At 45.3% G+C, this 26,451-nt stretch overlaps 1 pseudogene; it reads left to right on the top strand.

The window, feature by feature from the left end:
- LOC123038710 (CCR4-NOT transcription complex subunit 9-like) overlaps positions 1–11,395 on the top strand; it is a 52,938-nt pseudogene extending 41,543 nt beyond the window's left edge.
- The last annotated feature ends 15,056 nt before the right edge of the window (positions 11,396–26,451 follow it).

The following is a 26,451-nucleotide window of genomic DNA, read 5'->3' as shown; positions in this document are numbered from 1 at the left end:
ACCTAGGAGGTCCCATCAAGTGACGGATGCATGACCGTCGCCACAGGTGATTTGAGGGAGAGATCTCCAATAATGTTTTCTCGGATTGGGTGGTGTTGTTTCCCACCCAATCACCCCCTCATAAGAAATGATCGCTATGCACCTGCTTAACTATTAAATAATTGTTACTATACACTATCAATGAAATAATATATTTAAGGATTGATATGATCGTCATTTCCATGTGGAACAACAAGATTTCTATCATTTAAAACATGTCATGCAATCTAATCATGAATCCCAAAATAAAATAAACGGGATAAATATTTGCACCCTTCATAGACTAAGAATCGACGACAGAGCAATGATAACTAATTCTCACCGATTTCAGCCAATTCTTCCACCAAATCACGAGGATCGACCATCCAACCTCGCTTGCAAAAGGAAGGCATAACTAAGGGCCTATTTTTTGTTAAATATACTAAAACAAATAACAGAGATCCCATAAAATTTAATTCAATGCGAACAGGGCCCAAAAGCACATCTTAACACCATTTTGGGCCAAAATTCACAATGAACTTCACTTGTGCTTCAGGAAGGCCAAATGTTTGCTCTAGAGGGGGACGTTAGCCATCAAAAGAAAATGATGTACAAGGAGTACCTTAGAGAGCATAGTGAGGGATTTTTTTTCATTTGTTAGGGTCGCATATATTGAGCACCAGTTTTCTACAAGTTTCATCTTCTGATCCTTCACCACAAGAGAGGCAGAGAAAACCAGGGACATGGAGAAGGAGGAGGAGGAGGAGTAGGGTGAGGATGAGGAGGGGATGTGGAGATGTAGGAAGGATGGTTTTACATTCCAGATAGCAGCATCTATAAGCAAGGCCCACATAGGATATTTCATGTACCTAGATAGTCTGCTCCGGGTTCAATTTACGTACTCCTCTCACTTTCTCCCTTGCTCATAGATGATTTGTTTTTCATGGTTTCTTATGAGTAATCTAATAATCTAGCTCCTTTGTTGTGGTACTCATACGACACAATTTCCGCATTGGTCCAGGTATGTGATAATCATTTGCTCCTTCTATATTTATGAATTTAGTATGAGAATGCATGAAACCACAAAAAACAAGGTTTTGAACCTTTCATCCTATTTATAAAACAACAGTTTGATATGGTAGTTGGTCATTATTGGTCATATTCAGTCTTCTTGTAGAAAGTGATAGTACCAGTTATTATTACACTTTAAATCTCCAATCTTAGTTTTTCTCACTGGTCTATTTGGCTACTTGAAACATAAATAGAAGATTGTAAGAATGTACCCTGCACTTTCACCTCCAACTCTAATGTTGGCTGCATCAACCCGAGTCTGCAATGTGCTTGCACTTTTTAAGCTATGCACTTCGGAAAAAATAAAAGCACAATGGAAGAATATTTGATTTCGTGGATCTAGCAGATCATGGTTTAATGTTCTGCAAAGGTTTTAATGCATATGTGTTCTTAATTACCTTGAACTTCACACAATAATTTTGTAACATATTTCTTTAACCTCTTCTATTTATATTTGTTATTGCAAGTCATTGCATCACACCCTGACACGAGAAGCCCTTTCATATAAGGTAATGGGAACCACTTCATGTATTAGATTTCAATGCATTGTTGGCGTGCTTTGTCAGTTATCATACATATTGGCTAAATATTTTGGCTAGCTACTATCTTAGTAGTTGATTTGTAACACTTTCATATATGGCATAGTTCTCAAAACGATATAGATCCACAAAAGGTTTTTCACTTTTATAAACCTTTAGTTTTTTGATCTTTTTATCAATGATTTGTTATTTAACAATTGGTATTTCAGCTGATATTCCATTGTACCTATACCCATTCTTGCCTACCATCGACAAGGCACAACCTTTTGAGTGTTTGCGGCTCACCACTTTGGGTGCCCTTGGCACTCTAGTAAAGGTAACTCGTGCTTCGAACACTAGAAGTTTAAATTTCTTACATGGCCTTAAACTAGATAGGAAAACCTAGCTTGTTTCACATAATATGCAATGCATTGTCAATTAACTTATGTACCTCAACATGAATTTCAAATGGGTTTACCATCCATGTTCTACATTGAACCGGAACAACTCAACCAACATGGAAGGGAAATATAGTTACTTATTTATTTATTTATAACATGGAAGGGAAATATAGTTACTTATTTATTTATTTATAACTTGCAGAGAAATTATGTTTTTGCTAAATCCATATAATATTAAAAGGAGGAGGATTTCATAGTTCTCCCTGTGTTTTTCATATGATTTATATTGTACACCAACACCTATTAGCGTGATTGTACGGCCACTCATATTAGCGCGTTTATCGCATGTTACTTGAGCCTCAGTCCATCGAAGATGTACTCTAGGGATGGCAGGTGCTTTCCATCCAATTGCAGAAGTTCCAAAAAAACTACCATCCAATCGCATATGAAGGCTCCCGAACCGCCCATCTCAATGCCCCTCATCTAATCGCATCCCTTGCACTGCCACCCTAGTCAACCCATCGCCGCTGCCTAGATATGAGACACCACCAGCCTTCTTCTTCCCTCTTCTCTGCCTCTTGCTCGAATCAGGATCTCGACATCACCATGAAGAAGACCACGCCCGGTGCTCATTGGGGAATCATGTCGAAGACTACACGCTGGCCCTTATTCTTCTTCAAATCTATGACCACAAGCTGTCCTCGGCCACGACGGCAGTGTCTAGGTGCAGTCCCCAGGTAAAGCTCCACTCTCCGATGTTCTCCTCTATTTCATTCTCTTTGGTTGATCCCTCCGCTCGTGCCACGTTAAATCTGCGTGCAAGTTGCTCCAAGCGCTCGGATCAGGTCGGGGTGACATCCGGATATCGACCGACATGAGGCTTCAAGACGGTTGTGTATCGATGTGAATTATATGATGTATGATATTTAAATGATGTATGTTATGTTGGTTCTGTGGGCTATTTCATTCCCTTGCCATGTGGTGATACCAAACTTTTGTTTAGAGTAGTTGATATAAATTTTGTTAGTATCCCAAGGAGTAACTTCCTGCCATGCTAGTCCTTAGTGTTTAGCAACATTTTTGTGTTAATCGTACTGGCATAGTTGCATGGTCCAGGTAAAAACCATCGTATTGTTTCATAAGGTACTTAATATTGCAATAAACAAGAATTATTTTAGCATTCTCGAAGGTTAGTTCCCCCATGAGATCAATTCTCAGTGATGACGGAGATCAATGTAGGATTAAATACTACCGTCGATAACCTGTATAATAGGATGACCAGTTTGAAGGTTAGTTGTTGTATGGGGGTTCTTCCTTTTCCAGCGTAATTGTGTGATGCAAGTATATTTTGAGTGGCCTACTGTACTACTTGACCTTCATAGACACGAGCTTTCAATAAACCTTCCTTCATCGCATATAAATAAAATTTAGTTAACATTTATCACAAATTCTATAAACCTAACATGTTAGGCCTGAATCGAACAGTTTCTAAAATGCTAAGGTTATGCAAAATGAAGAATATCATACAATTCTATTTATCATTCTCTCACAAAATTTCTGAACAATACGGTTGAAGTGATAAATTTACTATATCTGATTGGCTATGCATAAATTTACTATATCTGTTGGATAAATATATTTTCATCTCAAAGTGCAATTTTTATTCTCAGGAATCGATGAGTACATAGAGAGGGCAGATGCAAGTTGTACCAGGTCTTCCACTTTTAGCTAATCTGCCTTAAAATTAATGTGAGCTTACTTTCATCTTAGTTGAGGCAATTATGAGCCTTGTGGGAGTGGAATACACACTTTGTTCACAATTCATCTACAACAAAGATTATAATCCCGAGGAAACTCTTTTTGGATGATGGCACGATTCGTTATTTAGTTTTCTCCAACTCTCTCATGTCCTTATCTCATCTTCTATTTTCCTCATGTTGTTCCTATTGTTCCGCTCATTTCTTCAATAGAGGCTTTGAGATAAGATTTGTTGGTTCCATCATCTTGTTTTCTATGTTGCTGCCTTTCTCACATATGTTTTGCAGGCTGCCATGGAAGTTGGATCCCTGCACGAATTTTGAATGATGTGTGGTTGCATACATTCTTCTTTGTGGGATCTTTTTTCCCAAAGAGCACATGATTATCTCAGAGGTATGTCTTAGTTCGCCATTTGAAATTATTTGGAAGTCATTTGTGAACTATTGTGCACTATCGATCATATAATTAGATTTTGTTAGGTGAATGGCATATGAACTATTGTATGTCCTTTGTTTTACAAGGACAAAAGGTTAAGATAATTTATGTACCGTGCTGACTCTAACTACGGTCTATCTATGTGTTCCTTTTTGCTTTACATATATTGCAACGAGGGTAGAATGAATCGTGCGTTAATCCATCAATCTTTTATTGGTTCCAATTGTTACCATGCATGTAGCATGTGTATTACACTCCAAATCTTCTCTTCCAATTTATTTTATGAAGATAGTGTTCCCACTTTGTGCGACCTAGGTACTAGCATTAAGCGCCACAAATTTATGGGAAATTTCCTAGAGCTAATATAATAGACTGATGGATTGATGTAAGGTTTTGTACCACCTAGGTACTGATAGTTAGCGCACGTCGTGTAGTTTCTGAAGTTTTGCTTGTTTTCTACTTGATGCTACGGTTCAACCCTTTGGAGATTGCTGCCATCATGAAAGACTTTGGCAAACCTAGAAATCTTGCACTAACTGGTATTTTCCTAGAAACAAAATGCATGGCGATCCAACATAAACCTGCAGTTGTCACAGGAGGAAATTAGGTACATCTCTTTTGAAAGAAAACTACTGTGTTGTGATTCTATTTAACACACACATGGTCGTCATCATTTCAGGATGACAAGGTCGTGCCAAAGACCGACCTGCAGTTTTAGCCCTACAGCATTACTCTGTTCAGCGGCCTCCTCATGGTCACAGGTGGATATGGCAAGATTGGTGCAGGTACATGATTGTACTAGAGCCATGGCCGAAGGAGCTCCTGTTTTATCTCTTGTCATCTTGTGTGATGATTTTTAATCAAGATTTAATTATCATTTGATTGATTTGTTGTAAGAAACTAAGAACTATCATCGTGAATGGGAAAATGATCCATAGAGAAATAATGCAAACTTATTCAATGTTAACCAAGTGGCAAAGAATGACAAATGTTTTAAGTGCTTACCAAGTTTCATCTGGGAATGACATTCGTGGAAGTCGTGGAAAAAGAACAATCAGCATTCCAAAATAGATTTTTTTTGCCACGACTTCCACGAATGTCATCCTCTAATGAAATTGGCAAGCACTTAAAACATTTGTCATTCTTTGCAACCAAATTTGTTTTCAAATTTTTCAAATTTGTTTACATTTTACTATTCATGGTGGTATCATAACAGCTAAAATTCAGATGGGCACTTTCCAACACTTCTATCATGATTGAAAATGACACTGAAATATAGGTGATGTTTTTTCGAACATGTTGATATCTTATTTGCATTTTTCTAATTTAGTATGAATTACTTATGAATTTTTCAAACTAACAGTCAAACAATCAAATGGCTAGCACATAAGAGGAGCGAAGTGACTTGGACAGAACCGGTGGCTTTTCGAAATTAGGGGTAAAACAACCAAGTGGGGCACAACTTAGGGCATAAAAACTATTTATCCCCAATAACAAATAGAGACATAATATTTAAAAGGCTAAAGCGTCAATAGATTAGGCTGTAAGTTATATGTTGTCTTATTGATAAATGATGCCATTTTAGTTTCATGTACTTGTGAAAAAAGATCGAGTAGGATACCCGTCGGTCGCTTGAAGTAGTGTGAAAGAGCTCAACCCCGACCAATGAGCCACAAAGATGATGCCGTCCGGGCCTATTGCATGCTACTTATGAGGTGTGTCAAAGTAGATGTTCGACGATAGAGTGCGCTTGGTTCAGGTCTGACGGTTTCCTTGGAAGTAGATGAAGGGTCTTGACGGTGGTTGCATGATGGAATGTTGATCCAGTCTTGTTGTTTGAGCCAATTTTACTTGCCACTTTTCTTGCCCTTCCCATCCTCGGCCGTTACGGTCATTGTCCCCCGAGGTTAGTCTTTAGAAAACGAATTTTCTTTTACATTGCTACATTATGTGCTCACATAGTTGCAATAGTTGTTGCTCACATGTCCATTATTTGTGTCACATGCTTCAGCTTGGGTTGCACACATGGACCTACTAAATAGTCAGAAATCCAATGCTTTGCATTATTTCAATAAGCTATATTCTATTGTAAATGTGAATTTTCTTGGCTCCCATAGCAATGCACGGGCATTGTCCTAGTATTTGTTTTATGTTTTTAGCACAATGCAGTGAACGCATTATATCACCTTCAAATTAGCTGATACAGACATAGACAATATGGTCAGGTTGTCACCAAATAATATAGTTCTCAATTGATAAATTTGAAATATTAACTCACCGTCATATGTTTAGGAACTTGGTTCTTATTGGAACAAATTACATTGATAAGAATCTAAATGACATGGATTTAAAGGGTATAAGATTAGGGTCTATTGTTTTTGTGTGTATTGGGATGGAGAGGGTAGCGTTGATTGAGATGGGAGAGAATTAGACAAGATGATATGTATCAAATAGAGAGGATTTTTTAATGATTAATTATGAAATACATGGTTTCCATATATAATGGATGTTTGGGTTCTTACAGGTCGTTTTTAATGTGACGTCCTAACTCCTATAAACGTGTTGAACCTGGTGTTACTGTCCTTTTCCAACACGTCTAAGAGGGTGTTTGTTTATAGGGACTTTTTGGTGCAGGGACTAAAAAAAGTCCCTTTTAGTCCCATCTAAACCAACCATGAGGGACATTTAGGGACTAAAAGTGGGCATTTGGCACTAAAGAAAGAAGACCCTGAGGGAGAGTCTTTTTGGGACTTTTTCCAACAGTTGCCCCTGCCCCGCACTGCACCGTATCCTTTTCCCGCCATTACTAGGGGTAACATGGCCTTTTAGCATGTCATTTAATAACCTCTAGTCCATGTTTAGTCCTTGGAACCAAACAGGTAGGGACTAGGGACATTTTATTTGGGACTAAAAAAAGTCCTAGGACTTTTTAAACAAACAGGGCCTGACTAACTCACTCCTGCATCTCGGGCATTTCTCCACAATATCATCACTACTTTTACTCAATGTTCTCTTTTTAGTGCCTGCAAAAAAGGGTAAGTTAGTAATACTATGTGTTGGTGCATCTAGAAGGCAAATTTACGGCACCATATATTTCCCAACAAAGCTTGAAAAAATAAATTTGTTTTGTTGCATATTATCCTCAAGGTTCCCATTCATTTTCTTCAAATATGTCATAATATTTTGAACATCTATTTTTTGTTTTATCAATGTTAGTTCTGCAAATGAGATTTAGTTGCTTTTCTTCATGATATGCACATGCAGGATGAGAATACAGAAGCTATTGTTTATTTGCCCGAATCTAAAACCATTCCTTTGTGCATGAAGATCATGGAGATAGCCAATGAGCCTTCAAAAACCGTATGTAGCTAGACACATGTACTCTAATATAAAATATATGTTGCTTATGCTCAACACAAATGATTTATAAGGAAGACTTCTCCCCCGTTCTTACACCCACCAGCATGCCATCCCCATGGGATACCATGGCAAGTGAAAAGATAATTTAATATAATTTTGAACTTATATAACAACTTTACTGATTTACAAGCATATATGAACACATTTTGCCCAATATAGCCTAGAAGCTTAAGTCCACCTTTTGTTTGGGCTACAGATTCCTCGGAATCAGTTATGGTTTGGATTCCAGGGAATCAACTGTGGTTGCAGATTTTCACAATCAGGACTAGACTGTTTTTACCGCCCGCCCCCCCCCCCCCCCCCAACCTGAGCCAAATTGAGCCATTGACTTCCATGGAATGGGTCGCTACCACGCAAAGTATATGCAGTTAACTTGTAACTTGAAGTTGCAATAACTATCTGTACTATTTTTAATGGAAACTATCCGGCTGCTTTTCGTAGCAGATATACTTCTACCATGTTATCTCAACGACTATTATACGCAACATTGTTATTTTCCTCATAACACCTATTTTGCTTATAATAATCCACACAAGTTAAGTATCATGAGCATGTCTCTTTGTTGAAGGTGCAAAGTAGAAGAAAATCCTAGAAATGAGCCCCATACGAATGAACATCATTTTGCTAATATGTATGACCATTGCCTACTCATTTTGCAGGTGTCCACTTTCATTCTCTTAAATCTTCTGCCAAACAAAGTTGGTTTGCCCTACTATTGTGACGGTCCTTTCTATGCTATGGCTTTTGCTTTACAAAAAATGGTTTCCTCACAAGATGACTGGCCTTTGGCAAGGTTGCTGAAGTGCATTATCCAGTGTTACCTTAGGCTGTTTGATCATCCTAGGTTTGTACATGTTGTCATTCCCGTTGTTGTGATATTTTTTCACGCCCATACTTATCAAGTAGTGCCAATGTAATTTTCTTCTTCTCTCCGGTGTAGGGGTCGTGCAGTGCATAAGATAAGGCCTTCCGGTGTGCTAGAAAATAGGACATTCAATGACTATCTCATGGTGAGTCTTGATACTTGGCTATAATGCTACCAAAATTCATTTTGGCCCATTGAAGTAAATGTCGCAAGATTGCATCCATAATCCTCTGTTCTCCCCATGCCACCGTCGTGACGCTTGATATGTTATCGATTCATTCACCGAGGAGGTCCCATGAAGGGGTTGATGCATGGTCGCCACCAAAAGTGAATTGGAAGACGAGATATACGATCCTCTTTTTTGGACCGTGTGTTTCTGTGGGACTAACATCTTTCCAAAATATGTTGTGTATAATGGTTTTTCTCTATTTGTTCTCGGTCCATTCACCTAGGATGTCCCATGAAGGAGATGATGGATGGTCGCCACCCATTGTGAATTAGAAGACAAGATCTACGATCCGTTTTTTTTTGGATCATATGTTTTTGTCCCATTTCATCATCCTCTCAAGGGAAAGGAAATTATTGCACTATCTAGCTTTTTAACTAGTACCTAAATTCCTTCTATAAACTATATATAAGATAACGTATTTAGGGACTGGAATTCTTGTTATTTCCTTGTGGGACTAAATATGATTTTACCATTTAAACCATACCATAAAATTAATAAACGAATTGTCAAATAAAACATAAGGAGCGGTAGTTGCACTACTTATATAGACTAAACACTAAATGTGAAGCAATGCTATTCAATTTCCATCAATTTTGGCCAATTCTTCCACTAAACCATGATATAACCGGTACATCCAACCTCTTTGTCCGAACGACGACATATCTAAAGCCCTATTTTGAGTGATATTAATCTGAACCAAATAAAACCGAGCATACAAAGTAACATTCAATGCAAGTAGGCCTAAGGCACATATTTTACCATTATTTTGGCCCAAATTTTGCAACAAACCTCACATGTGGTTTAGGAAGGCCAACTATTTAGTCGAGAGGGGCTTTAACTAGATAAAGTAAACGGTACAATTATTGCCTTAGAGAGCTCAGTGAGAATTTTCTCGCAGAAGTTAGGGTCGCAAAGACTGAGCACCAGTTGGTCTGCCAAATGTCATCTTTTTTACCTCAGTTGTTGAACCAACTTTATATTATCGTTGTTGCATTCCTCCAGGGAAGGGGAGAAAACCAGGGACAATCGACGATGGGGAGTATGAGTAGTAGCAGGAGGGGGCGTAGATATGGAGGAGGGATGTTTTTTTTCAGAAAGCAACATCAATAAATAAGGACAAGACATGGCTTTTCATGTACCTAGATCTCTGCTTTGGGTTCATTTTAAGTACTCCTTCCCCTTTCTCTCTTGCTCATAGATGATATTTTCTACAGTGTTTCTAATGTGTAATGTTATAATTTATTTTAGCTTTAAGAAATATTTCAGAAATGTACGGTGTTGCAGAATGGGTTTCTTGATTGTATGATGTTTATTCTAGTTGTTGGTAGTGTAACAAACATGGTTCGTGCTGGGAGACAACTTTGCCTTAATGTGATTTAGTATGAAATCAATTTTACTATAGTTGTGACATTTACACTTTTGACGACAATGTGATCAATGAATGAAATAACATGGGTCAGAATTATTCTCTGCCACGAGCATTGGTAGTCGTTATCAATCAGTTTGCATGCTTTTCTTATTTGTTGGGACTTGTTGTCAGTGCGCCTCAGGTTCGTCCCATCAGGCTAGTCTTTCTTTTCACATACCATCAAGTTAGTTAAATATTTCGAACTACATAACGGTTTCTACCGGAGCATCAGACCTACCTAGAGTGGATTGTCCATGAACATAGGTACGTGCCATTTATTCCTTACATTCTGTTTCTACTTACATGCAACGTCTTATGCCATGATGCATGAATGATGGGGAAATATTCCTACTTGCCAATAAATGTATTGTGAATTTTGGATTGCACACATGTCATCGACTGCTTTCATTCGTGTTGTGTAGCTATCTGCTTTCATCGAGGAGGTTCCTAACAAGAGAGATCTCATTTGCGGCATTAATTATGTTGACTATATATGTTAATGTATGCATACTTTCTATATCAAATTTATTGATGCCAAGTTGCTGTTGTGATGGTATTGTAGGTCAAGGTTTCATGCTCCACGGCAGATTAAGAAAGCTCTCAGGTGGGTAGGAAATACCGCATCGTTGGCTTAACAAAGCAGTCTACAAGAGATTTGAGGTTTGAATTATTGATAGGACAAACAAAGGCTATGAGGGACTACTTTCAAGAAACCTACAAGCTGCAACTACATTACAGTTTCCCTCCTGCCTACAAGTTGGTACAGAGCAGAAAACTGACTTTCTCCAAATGGAGGTTTGTGCAAATGGACTTGATCTTCTCAATACTTTCATTTTCTCTACACCGAGCACTTTCATATGTTCTGAACTTCCAGTGAACTTACTATTTGCAATGTACCTTGCATATGTTCTAGTAACACACTTGTGATTGCGCTTCAGGTCTACAATATAGTTTCAGGACAGCGGTACCAAAAGAAGTTGGATGATAACCATGTTTCTAATATACTCGTGATAGCTTATCAGGGTCCAGCTGGGCGCGAGGCCTCCATTCGCAAGGTGATTTGTTCAGCTGTCTTTTTTGCATGTGATCTTTTATTAGATGAAAGGGTCGAGCAAAGTTTGTTTTGAATGTTGCATTGATCCCATGTTTCCTTTTGGTTAGTATGTTCTGAGAAACAAGTATAATACCGCCGATTGTGCAAATGAGATCGGTATAGAAGTTGACAACAACGCAACTTTTTTTAGGCTAGAGTTCTGCCTGATGCAATGGTAACTAACTCCACTTCCAATATTTCCAGTGCTCTTCTTTGCCATCTTGTATTACTATTTCTCTGATCAGCTCGAGGACAGGGACAACCGGGCTAGTCTGTTCCACCGCCATCCGTTTCCGCCTTTCCTAGGCACACCATACATCCATCCCACCTCCCTAGAAAAAACTAGCCATCCCCTTCGTGGCGAGCCCGTGTACTGTTGGTGGACAAGGTTTGCAAGAGGCAATGTGATTTCTTTTAGCTGTGCCTTGTTTCTTTGACTTCTATTTTTCAATATCACAAAGAAAAATTAGGCAACGACCGCCATAGCCGAACACGCGACCATACATTACAAGTGACGCACATATCCGGAACGGTCAGTACAAGTCTTCGGCTGCTCACCAGAGGGCGAATGGATAGAAGTTGCCTTCCAGCGGCTGCTAGACATATGCTAGAGCACCCACACACAGAGGAGAATATGGAGTACAGGGCCAGCGAATGGGCGTACTATGCGGAGCTACTCGCTTGGCAAATGGCCATACAAGTTGTCGGTGCCGCACACTAGTGCGCTGCCGGGTAATAAATCGAGCTCATTGAGTGGGTTTCCCACTTAGAGTACCAGCCTTTGATCAAGAAAATCAGCATGGATTGGCTAACGAGTAGCAACAACACGCCACAGCGCCCTTTTGGATCATCCAGTGAGACGTGGATGGTACCTATATTGAGGAGGAGGCAGACACCGCAGCCGATGCCGGCACGTTTTGTTACATAGGATAATTTAGTGCGAATATTAGTATCCATCATTAAGATGTAGTTAAGTACGTAGTAGGGATAATGTTGGAAACAACAATATGTAATCCCTCCCTATTTAAAAATGAAGTGTGTATTCCATAATTATGTATGGAATAGCATAATATTATTTGCATTATGGCGGAAAATGATTTGATCACATGATGGAATTGCATGTTCTGTTGAACATCACATTTCATTATTAGCTTCTCTTTATAGGATATCAAAAAATATGAAATGAACTAGAATAACTAATAGTTAAAACTCAAACACAATATGTATTGTTTAATATAAATATGTGTTGCGAGTAACATTGATGGCATTTTAGTTGTTTCGTAGTACAAATATGTAATGGTCCCGACATGTTTGCAAAATATGATGTGTATAGCTGCTTTTGTTTCTCTCTTGGTCATAGATTAAATTTTCTCCAGGGTTTCTTCTGAGTAACATAGTAATTTATGTTAGCTTTTAGAACCATCCGAGCAACGCGCGGTTTTACACACTGGCTTTTATTAATAGTATGATGTTTATTCTATTTATTTAGTAAGTGTAACAAACATAGTTCGTGTTGCGTAAGAACATTAGCTCAATGTGATTTAGTGTGGATTCAGTTTTCCTATTGTACATTTATGTCATTTACACTTTTGATGAAAATGTAGTTGTTTGGGTAGTACAAATATGTAGTGGGGCTGACATTTTAAAATATGTTGTGTATAGTAGCATTTGAAAATTATCTTCTGGTTTCATTATAATTGTAGATTATTTGGAGGGCGAGATCTCCCGGCCCCTTTCCTGGAATGTGTGGTTTTGTTTTCCACCCCATTAGCCCCTCATGAGAAAGGAAATTATCGATTGCTGCTTGCTTAACAGGTAACTAAATAACTCGTATAAGTAATAAATAAAATAATACATTATGGACTGATATTCTTGTGATTTCCAAGTGGACAACAAGATTTTTTTTTATAAACCATGCCATGCAATCTAATCCTCAGTCCCAAAATGAAACAGATTGGACCAATATTAGCTTTCTTTATAGACTAAGCATCAATTCGGGATAAATGCTATTAAACTCCCACCACTTTCGGCCAATTCCTCCATGAAACCATGAGAACTGACACATCCAACGTGTTGACCAAAAGAAGCCATAATGAAGGCCCTATTTGGACTGAAATTAGTTTGAACAAATAACAAAGAGCATACAAAGTTATATTCAATGCAAACAGGGCCTAAAGGCACAACATTTGGCAATGTTTTTTTTGTGAAAATTCACAACAAAACTCACTTGTAATTTTTGAAAGACAACTATTTACGCAAGAAGGGTGTCAATCAGGATAAGGAAACACAATTATTTTGCATACTTTCCTTATTTGTTGGGGATTTGTTGTCAATATGCTACTCAGGTTCATCACAGTAGGCCAGTCTTTCTTCTTGTGGACCATCAAGTTAGGCCAGGGTTGCGAAGTATGGCCCAGGTTCTACCAGAGCATCAGACCTACCCAGAATGGATTGTCCCTCAACAAAGGTATGTGGCACATGTATTCCTTGCATTATGTTTCCACTTACCTGCAGCATGTTATGCCAGGATGCATGAATGATGGAGAAATATTCTTACTTCGAGTTGTGTTGCTGACTGATTTCCTCGAGGAGGTTCTTAACTAGAGAGATCTTGATTATATATGTTACGGTATGCATACTTTGTGTATCAAATGTATCACGACAAGTTGCTGCTGTGGTGGTATGGTATGTTAGGGTTTCATGCTCAGTTGTAGATTAAGAAGGCCCTCAGGTGCGCAGGAAATACTGCATCGTTGTCTTATCAAAGCAGACTAGGAGAGATTTGAGGTTCGAATTAGCGATCGGAGAAACCATGACTATGAGGGATTACTTTGGAGAAACCTACAAGCTGCAACTACATTATGATTTTTCTGTCCTGCCTACAAGTTGGTACAGAGCATAAACCAAACTATCTCCCAATGGAGGTTTGTGATAATGCACTTGATCCTCTCCATAGTTTCATTTGCTCTACAATGAGCAGTTTCATATGTTCCGAACTTCCGATGCAATTCTTATTTTTAATGTACTTTACATATGTTGTAATAATACACTTGCGATTGCGCCTCGGAGACAAGTTGGATGATAGCCAGGTTTCTAATATGATGGGATAGCCTGTAAGGGTCTAGCTGGGCGCAAGGCCTCCATTCGCAAGGTGATTTCTTTTGCTCTCTTTTCTACGTGTGGTCTTTTGTCAGATGAAAGAGCCTAGTAATGCTTATTTCGAACCTTGCACTAATCCCATGATCCTTTTTCTTAATCTGTTCTGGACTACAAGTATAATAATACTACCCAACATGCAAATGAGATCGGTGTAGAAGTTGACAATAACTCTTCTTCTGATCAGGGTAGAGTGTCGCCTACTCCAATGGTAACTGACCCCACTTACAATATTTCTAAGAGTTCCGCTTCGGTACAACCCTCCTCCACAAAATGTATAAGGGTAGTATGGTCTTTTGAGAGGAACGTATACCCTCCTCTGTATAGTCTCCTTCCGGGTGTGTACCCATATGGGATTCGAACACGCAACCTCAAGGTTCATAACAACTCTTGATAACCAACTGGAAGGCACAAGTTTTGTATTACCATGCACTTGTTTCTTTCTTACTTGTCGTGCGGTGCTCGGTTATTTTATTTTATTTTTTTATTTTTTCGGTTTTAGTTTCTTTTTTCCTTTTTTTCTGTTTTTCAAATTCGTGAATTCCCAAATCCGTGCACTTTTTCCAATTTCATTTTTCTTTTCAGATCTCTGCGAACTTTTTTGTTACAAATTTAGTAGACTTTTTGAAAATCTCATGTGTTTTTTAAAATTCATGAGACTTTTTAAATTCGATGTCCATTTTCACAATGATGAACTTTTTTCAAACTCAATGAACTTTTTTCAAATTTGTGATTTTTTTCTCAAATTAATGAATTCTTTTAAAAAAATCGATGAACTCTTTCAGCTTTTATGAACTCATTTTCAGTATCGATGAAAGTTTTTCCAAATATATGACATTTTCTTTGTTTTTCAGTAAACTTGTTTGATTTGTTGCGACCTTACCTTATTTCCTGACTGTTTTTCAACAGTACTAAAAAACCAGACGGTTTTTCCCTACCAAACCAACAGAAAAAAACAAGAAAAACTCATGCATGCCGTTTTTGACAAGTTTTGTATATTTTGGAGTTTTCTTGAGAAAAGGCCGATAAATGACCGAACGCGTTGCAACACGCAAACGGACTCTAAATTCGTTTGAACTAGGCATAGATGTCTACCATGGGCATGCACCCTTGGTGGAAAAAGTTGGGGTCATTCCTCACATGTCCAAAAAAAAGCATGTTAGACATAGGGTGTCCGGGTAGGCAAGTAGGATCTGTTTGCGAACACCTACCTTTTGACATCCGTCAAATGGCCCTAATTCTTTTCCCATCACCCGGTATCACAAATTCATGCCGTCATGCCAAGTTGTTTTCGTTTTTCACAAGTTTTGTATTTTTTGGAGTTGTCTCGGTGAAAAAAGATCGATAAATGGCCGGACGTGTCGCAAATGCAAATAGTGTCCGAATTCATTCAAACTAGGCATGAATGAATACCATGGGCATGCACCCTTGATGGCAAAATTTGGGGTCACTCCTTACATGTCCAACAAAAAACCATGTTAGACAGAGGGTGTTTGGGTGGCCAGAAGGGTCCGATTGTGAACACCTTGTTTTTTACATCCGTCAAATGGCCCCAATTTTTTCCATCACCTTGTATCATCAATTCATGCTACCATGCAAACTTGTTCTCGTTTTGACATGTTTTATATTTTTCTGGAGTTTTCTCGGTGAAAAAAGGCCGATAAATGGCCAGATGTGTCGCAACGTGCAAACGGTGTCCAAATTCATTCAAACCAGGCATGGACGCCTACCATGGGCACGCACCCTGGTGGCAAAATTTACGGTCATTACTCACATGTACAACAAAAATCAATGTTAGACAGAGGGTGTTTGGGTAGGCCAGAAGGGTCCATTTGTGAACACCTGGTATTTACATCCATCAAATGGCCTTAATTTATTTCCATCACCTTGTATCACCAATTCATGCCATCATGGCAGTTTGTTTATGTTTTCGACAAGTTTAATATTTTTTTGAAATCTTCTCGGTGAAAAAAGGTCGATAAATGACTGAACGTGTTGCAACGTGCAAATGGTGCCCGAATTCATTCAAACTAGACATGGGTGCCTACCAAGGACACGGTTGGTGGCAAAAGTTGGGATCATTCCTCACATGTACAAAAAAACCATGTTAGACACAGGGTGTTCGAGTCTATTTGTGAACACTTTGTTTTTCGACATCTTCAAATGTACTATTTTTCTGTCACCTTGTATCGCCATTTCAAGCCACCATGCCAACTGGTACTCCAATAGGACAAGTTTTTGATATTTTTTAATTATTTCGGTGAATAACAGCCTATATAATGGCCACAGGTGTCGCAACGTGCTGACGGTGTCGTAAGTCGTTCAAATCAGGCATGGATACCTATTATGTCCATGCCAGGCTACTGTAAAAAGTTAGGATCATTTATCGATAGTGGAAAAAAACACACCAGTTAAGAGTAGGGTGCCGGAGTAGCCCAGACGGTTCCATCCGTGAGCACATAGTTTTCTTAGATTGAATACTTCTATTATTTCAAATATGAAATTTCCATAATTACGAATCAACATGAACATATTTTGATGTTCTAACCATTTATTTTAAATTTATCAACAATTTTGGAGTTTCATATTATTTATGATAATATTAAAATATTACCAATTTTATGAAAATTGCTAATAAATTCCCAACAGTTGCTGTAAATTGTGAAAAAAATAACTAAACTCAAGAAAGGAGAAAATGAAATAAAGAAAAAAGGAAAATAAAAAATAGATAAACAATGTGGCAGCCATGGCCCAATACACCGTCAGGTGCCTGTTGGGCCGGCCCAAGCATGCCATGTTGTTATGTCCAAGAGGTGGAAAGACGGATTTTAAACGTGAGAGGTAAGCTGTCCCGCTTGGTTACTGATTTGCGTGTTCAAGTTGAAGGTTTGAAGTCTGAACCACGCCGTGTGCATAATTTTTTTTAACTTAACAGTAAGGAAAGCTTAGCCGTACGTATTTCTACGTAATGCATGAACAAGTAGCCGAAGTTTGTTTAAAAAATTGACCATCATGTCCTTTGTTATGAAAGGGCACGGATCAATCTGAGCCCTTCATGTGTTTAGGGGATGTACCGAAGTGAAAGTGTATTTCTAATGCTCTTCGTTCCCATCTTGTACTGCTAATTCTCTGATTATCTCGACAAAGGCGATGACCGGATCTGCCCCACCGCCATCCGTTTCTACCACGCCTAGCCGCACCATGCATCCGCCCCATCTCCCCAGCCAGCCCAGCCAGCGCCTCCATGCCGAGGATCTGTGCTGCTGGTCAACAAGGTTTGCAAGAGGCAACGTGATTTCTTTTAGCCATGTTTGTTTGTTCGACTTCTATTTTTCAATATCACAAAGAAAAATTAGGCAACATCCACCATTCCCCAACACACGTCTAGACATAACAAGTGATGCATGCATCCGGATAGGCCGGTGTCATTTTTCGGTTGAGAGGAGTTGCATTCCTGCGGCTGCTAGACATATGCTAGAGCGCACGCGTACGGAGCAGAATATGGAGTAGAGGGCTAGCGAATGGGTGAACTGCAAGGAGGCCCTTGATTGGCAAATCGCTGGAATGGTGCTCACATTTCCTCACAAAGAAAAATTAGGCAACATCTTTTTATTCCTCCACCCGCCCGTTTGTTTGTTCCGCCAATTCCACATTTCCTCGACTGAATACTAGTACTCTAAACAGGAAACCAACTCTATGAGCTCAATGTAGGATTCGGCAGTGAACCAGTCGAGGAAATGTGGAATTGGCGGAACATGAAGGAAACGAGGCTTCGCACCTAGCTCCCTCCCCGCCCCTCCCCAGGGGTCCTCACCCCACCCCCCCACCCCCCAACCCCGCCGCCGCCAGCCACCGGCCGCGAGCCTCGCGCTCCGCCTCCCTCCCCCTCCCTCTTCCCCGCCTCGTCCGCTCCCCCCCCCCCCCTCACGGGCGAACGGGCGGTCCTCTAGCCCCCACCTCCCCGGCCCTCTTCCCCCGCCGCCGCCGGCGGCGGCGGGCCGTTCTTTCCCCGCGCGCACATGGGGAGGCGCGCGGGCCTCCCGATGGCGGCGGTGCTGCTCGGCGGTAGTGGATCCGGTGGCGGCGTGCCCCTTGGGTGGCACGGTGCCGGGTGGCGAGGTGGCGGCGGCGTGGCTGCTTGGCGGTGGGGCTTCGCGGTGGCTCGCGGCGGTGCCCTCCCAGCCCAGATCGGGGCCCTTTTGGGCCCATCTGGGTCTGGGCGGGCCTGGCCGGGGTTTCTCGCGGCGTCTCCGGTGGACGGCGGGACGACTCGTGCGGAGAGTGGCGGCGTCGGCGGCTAGTGTACTGCAGCGCGGCGACGGGGGCTTCACGAGCCCATTTCCGGCTCAGCCGGGTCCATCTGGGCCTTCGGTGCGGGGACGAGACATGGTTTCGATGGGAGCTGGAGCCGGCACAAGTGCCAGTCGTGGCCATGGGCCACTTCTCCACCTCCCCTTTCCCCTGGTCAATTGGGTCGCGGGTGCCTGGTTTGCCCATGTTGCTACGTCCGGCCGGTTCCTGCCATGGGCGGTGGAGGTTGTCCCCTCCCGCGTAGTTGTTGTTGCTACCGCTCCTCGTTCCTGGTTGCCTCCTCTGTTCCTGCCGGTCTCGCTCTGTTTGCCACGGTGAGACGGCGATGGGGATTTCATGGCCGTGGTGGCGCGTGTTGGTGGGCGGCGTGTTTGGTGGCGTGCGATGCATCGTCTGGGGTTATGGGTGGTTGGTGGTCAGGAGAAATCCTTGTCGGCTTGTCCGACACCGACGCGGTGACGCGCCGCCATGCCTTCCTGAAGGGCGTCGGGTTTACCCCTTCCCCCGCACCCCTCTGCGTACCTGGGGAAACCCAAAGACTTGTTCGGACAGCAACGTCGGCGGCGTCACGATCCTTCTTGAAGGTGTTGCTTGGTATGCAGCGGTCCGGAGTGCTTGGAGTGTGGTGGAATTCTACGGTAGGTGCAGTGGTTGCGGGTCTCCATCGTTTTCGTTGAGCCGTTGATGTTCGCATTGTTTCTTCTTTTTCTGTTTTCTCTTTCGTTTCTTTTGGGCGTGACTGTGCTGCTTCCGCCTCAGCAGCTATCGTTGACTGTATCGGTGATGGTTGCTTTTTAATACAAAGCGGGGGAAACCCTTTTTCGTTAATATGGAATTGGCCAACGAGCAGCAACAGCATGCCCCGATGCATTGTGAATCGTCCAGAAGAGCAAACTGTCATGGTTTGAGTTGTCCCCATAGCAGACTTAGTGTTTGGCAAAATATGCTCATCTTGCTGGACCAGTTGCAGAGTGAGCTTGGATGGGCCCAGGTGTATATCAGAATTTGGAAATTCATGCTTCCTTTGGAATGCATGAGTGAATGAGTTTCAAATTCTCATGGTGTTTGCTTTCTTAATCCAAACTGGAATACAATATGATGTAATTTTCGGGAGGGGCGTTTTGGCTCCTGAGAGCATTCCCTCCCGGATAAACAGCACCGCAAAAAAAGTGGTCAAATGTTTTCAATAGTTTCTTAATTTTTTTTGGATGTTCGTGTTAGTGTCGCAAACATGCTTGAAAATTTTCGTGTAAACGGAGCAGTAGTGTTTCATCAATGAAAAATAGAAATTTGGGGTAACATTTGGTGTTCAAATTTGGTTTTATTTTTTGCACAGGCCAAAATGTGTAACCTTTTGCCTAAAAATTTGCAGGTAGTATCTGGATATGACTATAAATACATTTAAAAAATCGTTGGTGTTTTTTTACATTTAAAAAAATTATTTTTTGCGTGTAGGAGCACGTGATCTTGGGAGCCCAATTGAATTTCCGGTAATTTTCGGTCATTTAGCTTGACATGTGTCGGCTGGTGGGTGTGCTTTCTGAATTCAACCGGAAGAGCCAACTGTCATGGAGTTTGGTCACATAATTTAATCTTGCTTGAGTCGACTCTCCTATAGTAGAGGTTGTGTTTGGATAGAATAAGTTCATCTCGCTTCGGATCCCCCAATAGCAGAGTCGGGGTGGTGATGAGTGAGTTTGGGCAAGCCCGGGCGGATGCAATCTTGTCGGTGCGGTTCCCCTCTCCGGTGCGCCTGTTCGACCCTCCAGGACGAACGCACAAAAATAGGGAGTCGCTAACCATGCGCCTTGCTGCGAGTGACAAAATATTCATGATTTTGAAATAACTTTCATGTACCATTAAGTTTTTGTATAGAAACCAGCTATATTTCTTCACCAGCATAATAACAAACCAAATCAGTGTTTGTCGGTACCATAACAGCTGGGTTCACGGACCCAACTACCCACAAGCCACGGTCGCTACCTAGTTAAAACTCAAAAAGAAAGAAGAATTACTCATCACAGGTATTTCCCCTCTAAACTAGTTGTGGTCTGCAGATATTGGTCAAGAGTTACATTTATTTTTTCGAGACATCGTCAAGAGTTACATCAACAACCTCTTTAAGAAGCCCAAGATCATAGTTTCCATCCAAGCCCACCAAAGATGGGAAAAGTAAGACAGAACCATCTGGCAACAAGCCCGGACGGCCAAGACCCGGGAACGCTATGCCCGGCAACGAACGATCCCAGCTGGCCCGCGCTCAGAGCATCTCGAGCCGTTCACCCCCCAGGAGCGAAAAACCGCGGCCTGGGGGCGAGTCGACACTAGTTCGGCCCCTGGGGCCGGCCTAGCTCCCAGTCACGTCCCCATCCGCCGCCCCCCAGCCACGGTAGATTCAAACAAATCATTCCCGCGTCCAAAATAGACGCCACAATCCGGCGATCAAGTGGCCTAGATCGGTGGCCGGATGAAAAGTTCGGCGTACAAAAAAGCAGAAAAGGACGGAAGTGCGCATCAGGCAGCGAGGTCGGCCTCCGGCGTCGGCGGAGTCGGCGTGCGCGGGCTTGACGGGGCCTCTGTGCTTGGCGGCGTGGCTTCTGTGCTGCGGGCAGTCTCGGCGGCATCAGCGGTCGGGTTTGGCGGCGGCGGCGGCGTGTGCGTGGGCGTGGGCGTCGTGGGCGTGGGCGTCGTCGTCGAGGGAAGCTGGTCCAGGATGAGGCCAACATGCGCCTTGTACCACGCCTTGACCGCCTCGTCGGTGCTCTGGAGCATGTCCGCCCCGCCCATCAGGAAAGCCAGGTCGGTGTTCCTCTTCTTCGCGGCGACGTTGGTCCGGAGTAGGTCCAGCTTGACGGCGCTAGTCGACATCAACGCCGACCAGTGCGCCTCGGTCTTCTCTTCACGAAGAGCGGCCCGGACCTGTGCGCCGGTGAGGCAATGCTCAATGGACTCCTGCACGCGAGTTGTGGCCGCGTCGACGTGTTTCCCCTTCTTGGCACCTTTGTTGCCGTCCGGCCGCCCATCTGACGCGCCCAGAGCCGGCGCGTCAGGCTTGTAGGTCTCCTTGGCCTTCTCGAGGATGCGCCGGACTTCCACCCACTTGTCGCACTTGTCAATGCGCTTGCAGACATGAAGGTACTTGAACTCGGCGTCGTTATTGCTCTGCCGATACAGGCCGAACATACGCAGCAACTGCGCGGGGACGAACAAACAGTTGGCGGGTGCACGGCGAAAAGAGGCGGGAGACCGGCGTGGCATACCTGATCCTCAATGCTGGCGCTGCTCTCCGAGCGACCGGCGACCTCATCGACGACCCCATGCCATTTGTTGCACGCCCTCTGGATACGCCCCCAATGGTTCGCCATCGCCTTCGACCCGCGCTGCATGTAGAGGCCTTTGAAGTAGGGGTCGACGAGCTTGCGCTCGTCGAACTCGGCCTTGATGCGCGCCCAGTATGTCTCGATGTCCTGGTTCGCGCCGGTGGTCGGGTCGAGGCAGATGACTTTCCATGCTTCGGTGAGGCATTCCTCCTCTTTGGACACCAACTTGATGCGCGGCTCTGACCTGGCCGTCACCTTCTTCTTCTTGCGCCCCCTCGCCGGCTCCTCCTCCTCCTCCTCATCATCCTCCTCGTCCTGCTCCTCCTGCTCCTCGTCGCCGTAGACGTAGCCGAGCTCGCCGTCCATGCCGCCGCTGAGATCCACTGTCTCGTCCGCGGTGAACCCGGGAGACGCGGCGGCTGCGGCCGAACCATCCGCGATGATGTCGTCCATGTCGGCCTCGGTCTCGTCGGCGTCACCGAGTTGTATGGAGGATACTGCACGCCGGTGAAGGCGGGCGAGGGCGTGCGCTGGTCCGGGTGGCCATGGGCGAAAGTGGCGTTTGGGTTGAACCCACCGTGTGCGTCCCCGTCGGCGTAGCCCGGCGACCCCCATGGCTGCAGCGTCGGAGACCCGACGCCTTGCTGGCCACAAGGCACGTACTGCGCGTGGTTGCCGGAGGGATTCATCATCCCAGCGCGAGTCGCCTCGGCCTCGGCCTGGTCAGCGGCAGTGGCACCCGCAGCCGCGCGCGCCGCGTTCCGCCGGTCAGCCCAGCCTTCTTGGCGAGGGCCCTGTTCCGCCGGTCGGCGGTGACGGCCTCCCGTCGCTGTACTTCCACCCTCCAATCAGTGTTTGACATGCCCGGTGGCTTGGACGGCGGAGCCCTCGGCTTCCTCTGCTTCGGCTGGGCGACGGAGGCGGTCACGGTTGTCGCGGCGCGGGAGGACGGTGTTCTTCTTCGGTGGCATGGCGGACGGCTGGGAGGCGAGCGGGAGGGAGAATGACGAGAGGAAAGGAGCAAATGGGAGGGAAATGGCGGAAAAGCGGGAAGAAACGGTGAGAAGAGACACTCGACTCGCCAACACGGCGGACCCACACGCCCCTTTTCGCTTGTGTCGGCGCCCCAGGCTCCCCCCAGGGCGCCGGGTTCTGACTGGGTCCGCCGGCACCAATTTCGGCCCGAGCCGACGAAAAACGGGCTTCTGGGGCGACTGGGCCGTTTTTTCGGCGCCGGCGTGGAAAAACGCTTGGGGAGGGCATGTTGGGGGCGCGGCTAGAGATGCTCTCAGTAAGCGACGATAGCAAGCTAGCGTCCCCCACGCATGGCGCGGCTATTCTAAGCTCGTAGAGCTTTTACGCCACAAGGTGGGAGAGCAGACGCGCCAGTAGAGGGACAAGACGTGAGGGATGAATCACCAACACACTCCACCGCATGGTGCACACGTATACATAGATGTGTCGCGCCTCACACAAGTAACGACATGGGCGGTGGTGACAAGACACGTCTTCGTTCCCTGAGCCAAGAAAGCGCAAATACTTCACCAGACATTTAATGCGCATACCTACTTGGTCGGACCTAGGAAACCTCCTTAGTATCGAAGCTATATTGGGGTACCCTTGAGCTACTCCCTCCGTCCGGAAATACTCGTCGGAGGAATGGATGCATCTAGACATATTTTAGTTCTAGATACATCAATTTTTATCAATTTATCTGACAAGTATTTTAGGACGGAGGGAGTATAAAAAAAGGGCCTAGCTACTATAGGAAGGGGGAGGAAGGGAGAGAATCGGCTTCCGGCTTTTGATGTTAGGCTTAGGTGAGTGGTTTGGGTAGTGGCCCAGCTAGCACCCCTTCATCATTTTGGATAGGAGTAGCGGCATGTGTTGCCAAGACGGTGGATTCAGGCACTTTGTTGTAATACTTTGTAAGGTCCTCGAGAATAATCAATAGAGTTGACGTATGCATCTCCCAGATACAGAGGCCGGGGGTCATCCTCCTTTTCTAAAAAAACTATAGGAAGGGGGAGGAAGGGAGAGAAAAAGAGAGGAAAGAAAAAAGGTTGGACACTTTGTAGAACACAAGTAGGAGGACACTACTCTTCCTGTTCCCCGGAAGGATTTGTAGCTCTCTATCCACTAAACAAAACCACATGCAAAGTAGGAGTAGGGTATTACACAACAATGCGGCCCGAACCTGGGTAAATCGTCGTATCATCTCGTGCATTTCTTGTGGAGATAGATCCTCACCATGCGTCCCGCCCACGAATCGATAAGGGACGTTCATAGTCCTTGGTATCTTCCATGTCTTCTGCACATGCGCGACGACATTTTGCATGCCAGGTAGGGGGGGGGGGGCGCTCGTGCGGATCTACATCGACAAAGCCTTCAGCATCTCTGACGACATCAAATCCACCACTGTCTTCACTAACCTGTTCGTCTTCGAGCAAACATGGCCAGAGAATACGGCTGCCTAAGCCTACTGCCGAGGGCCTGCCGCACCAGCAGAAGTGTTGTTGCCGAGCTGCCCTAGCCCTAGCTCTCCTCTCTCTCGCTTGGTTCTCTCTCGGTCGACGCGGTCGCACACACGACAGAGGAAGAAGAAGATCAGAGAGGGAGGAAGAGGAGTGACACGGTGAGGTTTTTCCCGGCGCACGAACGCCAACACCACGAGCTCGTACTCGTTAAAACCCACAGCCATTACATCGATCACCATGGCTTTTATACCCGCGCACCATCGGGCCACGACCCGCACTCCTGTGCCCACACGCTGCCTGGTTCGGCCCGCTCGGCGCGCGCGCACGACGCGCTCCCGCGCGCTCTCCGCGCCCCGCCCGCAACGAACCAGCATGCCCGACGCGCCCCTGACCTCCAACGGCCACACCACGCACGCATTCGTGCAGTGTTCACCTGCATGGACATGCCCATGCATCACACGCACACACACACGCACGTCTACCCCACGCCCGTGGCATACCCGACGCGTCCTGCTCGCGCCCATACACGGGCCGGTCGCGTCCGGTGCGCCACCGCGGCTTATTTGCCCTACACTACACCTCCCTAAGCCGCGCTCAGAGTAGGCCACCGTCCTCGATGCCGGCGTCCACCACCATCGCCTACTCCGCCGGCGCCTTCTTCATCAGCGGGCACTCCCGTTTGAAGTGGCCGCGATCGCTGCATTTGTAGCAGCGCCCTCGCCGGTTGCCTCCGGAGCCCGATGCGCTGCTGCGCGCGTCATCGTCGTCGTCCCGCGACCTCCCCGACGCCGCTCACGCGCACGCCACTACGCCGCGGTGTACAGCAGCTGCCCGTCCACGCCCTCGCCGCCTGCCTGTCCACGCCGACAGAGGCGCTCGTCGAACGCCTTCAGACGCCCGAGCGCGTCCTCGAAGAGCAGCGAGCCCAAGTCGCAGAACTACTCCATTCCGGCGACCGCTGCGTACAGCCGATCCGGGGCGCAGTCCAAGAGCTTCTTCACCATCGCCGCGTCGTCGAGCGTCGCCCCAAGCCCGGTGTAGTGCGCCGCCATGCCGCTGATTTTCCCGGCGAACGCATCCAGCGACTCGTCGCTTGCCATGCGCAGGAGCTCCCACTCCCCGCGCAACGTGCCCAGCCGCGCCTCGCGCACGCGATCTGCTCCGACGAACCGAGCCTTCAAGCTGCTCCAAATCTCCGCCGCGGTCTTCTTCGCGGCCACCTGCAGCAGAAGGTCGTCGGCGAGCGCCCGGAGCAGGTAAGCCCTCGCCGGCTTGTCCTTCTTGGCGATCACCACCGACGCCGCATCCTCCAGCGGCACCACTGCCTCCCACAGCCCTGCGGCGTCCAGGTCGGCCTCCACCTTGATGGCCCAGGTGACGTAGTTCTCCCCCATGAGCACCGGCGCTGGATGTGCTACCGCGCCGCCCGAACCACCACCGTATGGTACGATGGACATCGCCGGCGCGCCCCGATCGCCACGAGGCTCTGATGCCAAATGTTGTTGCCGAGCTGCCCTAGCCCTAGCTCTCCTCTCTCTCTCGCTTGGTTCTCTCTCGGTCGACGCCGTCGCACACACGACAGAGGAAGAAGATCAGAGAGGGAGGAAGAGGAGTGACACGGTGAGGTTTTTCCCGGCGCACGAACGCCAACACCACGAGCTCGTACTCGTTATAACCCACAGCCATTACATCAATCACCACGGCTTTTATACCCGGGCACCATCGGGCCACGACCCGCACTCCCGTGTCCACCACGCTGCCTGGTTCGGCCCGCTCGGCGCGCGCGCACGACGCGCTCCCGCATGCTCTCCGCGCCCAACCCGCAACAAACCAGCATGCCCGCCGCGCCCCTGACCACCAACGGCCACACCACGCATGCACTCGTGCGGTGTTCACCTGCATGGACATGCCCATGCATCACGCGCGCACACACACGCATGTCTACCCCGCGCCCGTGGCGTACCCGACGCG

This window comes from Triticum aestivum, chromosome 2B (genome assembly GCF_018294505.1).
Source record: "Triticum aestivum cultivar Chinese Spring chromosome 2B, IWGSC CS RefSeq v2.1, whole genome shotgun sequence".
Taxonomy (NCBI): domain Eukaryota; kingdom Viridiplantae; phylum Streptophyta; class Magnoliopsida; order Poales; family Poaceae; genus Triticum; species Triticum aestivum.
Note: the sequence above shows the minus strand (reverse complement) of the source record. Positions and strands in the feature narration are given on the sequence as shown.